Source organism: Muntiacus reevesi, chromosome X (assembly GCF_963930625.1).
Source record: "Muntiacus reevesi chromosome X, mMunRee1.1, whole genome shotgun sequence".
Lineage (NCBI taxonomy): Eukaryota > Metazoa > Chordata > Mammalia > Artiodactyla > Cervidae > Muntiacus > Muntiacus reevesi.
Window position 1 is genome coordinate 33,357,131 of NC_089271.1, and position 4,893 is coordinate 33,362,023.

General features: G+C 41.2%; 1 pseudogene; it reads left to right on the top strand.

The window, feature by feature from the left end:
- The first annotated feature begins 413 nt into the window (after positions 1 to 413).
- LOC136154405 (serine/arginine-rich splicing factor 2-like) lies at positions 414 to 962 on the top strand (annotated as a pseudogene).
- The last annotated feature ends 3,931 nt before the right edge of the window (positions 963 to 4,893 follow it).

Genomic DNA, 4,893 nt, shown 5'->3' on the forward strand with positions numbered 1-4,893 from the left:
ACAAATGGTTTTAGCATACATGAATCAGCACTGCCATGTACTTAGTCACATAATTACATCTATACGTATATACTTTTGCCCATAATTAAAACTGGGTGTTTAGACATATACCGGAAAAGTCATAAAATCATGTTATAGTCATGAACTTTCACTTTAAAAAAAGGAAAACTGGTACAAAACCGTTCCTCCAGCAGTCGCAGCTCTGGAGACCATCCGCGCAGACCCACGGTTCAACATTCGGGGGTCTCTAAGCAGCCACCGGCTGAGGTCAACTGACGCAGAGAGGCAGAGTCTTCAGGCTGAACAAAGCCAAGTCAACCTTAACAGTGCCTGCGTCGTCCTTGCAGCCTTCGCAGACTGCAGCTAGCTCAGAATTCAGTTCGCAGGGGCTCCCCGCTTAGCTCGCAAAGGTCATGAGTTACAGCCGCCCTCCTCCCAACGTGGGCGACTTGATCTCCCTCAAGGTGGACAACCTGACTGACCACATCTCACGCCGCACCCTAAGGCGCATCTTCGAGAGGTACCGGCCTGTCGGCGATGTGTACATCCCCCGGGACCGCCTCACTCTAGAGTCCCGCGGCTTTGCCTTCGTCCGCTTCTACGACAAGCACCACGCCGAGGAGGCCATGGACGCCCTAGACGGGGTCATGCTGGATGGCCGTGAGCTGTGGGTGCAGATGGCACGCCACGGTCGCCTCCTAGATTTCCACCAAGGCCGCCGCCAGGAAACTCCTCCCCAGGGTCAAGAACGCCAGAGCCACAGCCTGAGACTTCGTCGCTGCCGCAGGTCCAGCACCAGGAGCTGATCGCCAGGTCAGGCCCGATCTCGCTTCAGCCGCTCAAAGCCTCCATCTCGCTCCTGTGACAGTTCTCCATCCTCCCCAGAGTCCAGATCCTTCTCAGCAACCACGTCTAGGTCTAGATTCAGAGGCCTTCCACCAGGAAGAAAGTACAGGTCCTGAGGACAATCAAAAAAATCCCTCCAGGTTTCCAGAAGAGGAAGGCGCGGTGTCATATTAGAATAAGTGATGAACGAACAACCTGAAAACTGGGGGCGTGGTAGGGAATGAGGGGTCAGCGGAGAGGGGGGGAGAGGAACAACATCTCAGTTGATCAGACAGTCTTTGAAATTAGCCACTACCTGTTGAAAACGTTGTTCTTTAAAACATTGTGTAACTTTTTACTTGTTTTAAATTTTGCCTCAAGCGGTACACTTCATTTTATAATGGTATTTTGTTTCTTTTATTCACATAGTTAGTGAGATGAACAATTTTGTTATTGGTTTCAATATTTGAGGTAAAGTTTCATTTATCTTTATATACTGCATTTTCTTTGAAAGTAAACAGGTTGTTATCTAATTTGTGGCCTCTAGACTTAAGAAAATGTGTGCAGCCTTTTCTTTTTGAGAAGTCAAAGACTGTCTAGTAATTGATTCTTCATTGCCAACATTCTTTGAAGAATAAAGACCTACTAAAAGTTACTTTAAGTGTATGTACACGTGTTGTTTACCTTGGGATTTAAATGGTAATCTGGATCTGTGTTGATACAGAGAAATTTAAGGTGAAAATAAATTTTTAAAGAATTATTTATCAAACATATTTCTAGTTGCATGTATTTTTGTGCAGTAGACACAGTTGTACAACAGTTGGGCAATGATGGTTAACTGTGAAGGTGGTGTTTTGTAATACAGAATGCTTGGCTACTTGACGTTTTCCGCTGATTGCTCCTATGTAAAGGTAATGTGCTGTGCAGAAACAAATGGTTCTCCAGTTTGTTAAAAACCCTGACAACTGTACTTGCAGTCACCCAGGCCCAGGCCTCGCATCTATAAGGGAGCATACAGTGAACACACCTAGCAGGTGAATTGAAAAGTAAATGTGTCTTTATTTTTTGCTTTCACACCAAAAGTGGTCAATCTGACCATCTTCAGTTATGAACTTAAGTAGGAAAGATGCTAAGAATTTTTTTACTTTCTAAGTGCTAGTAACATGCTACATCTTTTTGTTTATGTATGTACTGTATTTTTCTGAACAAGCATTTTTCCTGGTATTTTAAAAAATTTGTTGTGATTATATTCTCATTCATAAAAGTAGGAAACAAAAGATAATTGAGGTCATACATCTCACATGTGTTATAAACAAAGATATCAAAACAATTGAGCACCAACTTTAAGAGATCCAAGGTATAAATATAATTTAGCAAGTTAAAATCAATGTCACACACATCTGCTACTACCTTACAGCTTTGATCCCCAAGCTGGGTATGACTTTACTGTGGCTCTGCTCTGAATCTTTTGGAATTGTCTTCTTTGGCTCAACACTCTATTTTAACTTACTGGTTTTGAATGAATATTTTGGGAGACAGTTAACCCTAGCTTGACTTTGGAATTTATCTCAGCATTATTGGTCCTAACTGTAGCCCCACTCAACCTCTCCTCTTGAATTTGTGGTTGCCAATGTGACACTCTGTTTCAGACATTATTTTCTTTCTTTTTTTCATTTTCCAGTTTTATTGAAAAATAATTGACATACATCCCTGTATAAGCTTAAATATGCAGAATTATGGTTTGATTTATATATCTCAAGAAATGATTACCACAATAGGTCCAGCTAACATACATCTGCTCATATAGATATAACAAAAAGAAGAGAAAAGAAAAGAATTGCTCCTAGTGATGGGAATACTTAGAATTTACTTTCTTAACACCTTTCCTATATATCATACAGCAGTGGTAGCTATAGGCATGTTGTACATTACAATCCTAGTACTTACTTATAACTGGAAGTTTGTACCTTTTGACCACATAGCTCTGATTCCCCACCCCTCCTTCCCCTACCTCTGGTAAACACTACTCTGAGCTCTCTTCGAAAGACCTTGGTATTTCGGCTTTGTCTTTTCTCTTTTCTTAAGATTCCACATAAAGTGAGATAATAAAATGTGTGTCTTTCGCTGCCTCATTTTCAATTCTCACTGCCCAATTCTCTTTGCCTGAGAAACTGACTAAATTCAACCATGAAAAATAGATTCAATTTTCACATATTAGAATTTAAGAAACTGGAGTCTAGAAAGAGTAAGTATTTGGGAGAATAATGGATAAATGATTAGACTTCAACCCAGGTCTTTAAATTCTCAACCCAGTCCTCTATCCTGTATATTGAATGCCTCAGTATATTGCCTTTAAATACACAGAATTGAAATGAGGTTTGGGAACATCAATTGTGGTATTTGTGAACAAATATTCAAAACAAGATTCCAAAAAATACTTTGAGAAATTTGTTTTTCAGCGAGTAGCTTAGCTGGATACTAGTAGGAAACAGTAGGCTCTGGAAACAGAGCCCTATTTCACCGAAATTTTGAAAGCTCCTCTGTGGTATGAATGCACTTTATCTCAAACTTTGAAGTCCTATAACACAATAGTTATTGTCTACAACTGATTTAGTCAGTTTCTCAGATAAAGAGAATTGGTCAGTGAGAATTGGAAATAACACAGAGAAAGTCAAATACTCTATTATTTCACTTACATGTGGAATCTAAAGAAAACAAATGCTAAAAAACCAAGCTCATTGAAAAAGAGATCTGACTAGTGGTTACCAGAGGTAGGAAAAGGAGCGGTGGGGAGTGGGGGAAGGGGAAATGGAAGAGGTGGTCAAACGGGCAGCTCAGATGGTAAAGAATCCACCTGCAATGCGGGAAACCTTGTTAAATCCCTGGGTTGAAAAGATACCCTGGAGAAGGGAAGGACTAACAAATCCAGAATTCCTGCCTGAAGAATTCCATGAACAGAGGAGCCAGCAGGTTACGGTCCATGGGGTGCAAAGAGTCAAACACGACTCAGTGACTTTCACTTGCACTAGCAACCAGAAATCACACTTCAGTCAAAGGTTACTAACAAAACCAAACATCTGTTAAAACTTTATAAATATAGAAAACATATGCATGCATGCACACACACACACATAACTACACACCTAGCATGCAAATTAAGACTGCTAAACGCCAATTCAGTTCAGTTCAGTCGCTCAGTTGTGTCCAACTTTTGCGACCCCATGGACTGTAGCATGCCAGGCTTCCCTGTCCATCACCAACTCCCTGAGCTTGCTCACATTCATATCCATCAAGTCAGTAATGCCATCCAACCATCTCATCCTCTGTCGTCCCCTTCTCCTCCCGCCTTCAATATTTCCCAGCATTAGGGTTTTTTCCACTGAGTCAGCTCTTCGAATAAGGTGGCCAAAGAATTTCAGCTTCAGCTTCAGGATCAGTCCTTCCAATGAATATTTAGGGCTGATTTCCCTCAGAAATGATTGGTTTGGTCTGCTTGCAGTCCATGGGACTCTCAAGAGTCTTCTCCAACACCACAGTTCAAAAGCATCAATACTTCAGTGCTTAGCTTTCTTTATGGTCCCACTCTCACATCCACACATGACTACTGGAAAAATGATAGCTTTGACTAAACGGACCTTTGTCAGCAAAGTAATGTCTCTGCTTTCTAATATGGCGTCTAAGTTGGCCATAGATTTTCTTCCAAGGAGCAAGCATCTTTGAAATTCATGGCTGCAGTCAACATCTGCAGTGATTTTGGAGCCAAAGACAATAAAGTTTCTCAATGTTTCCATTGTTTCTCCATCTATTTGCCATGAAGTGATGGGACCAGATCCCATGATCTTTGTTTATTTAATGCTGAGTTTTAAGCCAGCTTTTTCATTCTCCTCTTGCAATTTCAACAACAGGCTCTTCAGTTCCTCTCTATTTCTGCCTTAAGAGTGGTGTTATCTGCATACCTGAGGTTATTGATATTTCTCCCAGAAATCTTGATTCCAGCTTGTGCTTCACCCAGCCCGCAATTTCACGTGAGGTTCTCTGCATAGAAGTTAAATAAACAGGGTGACAATA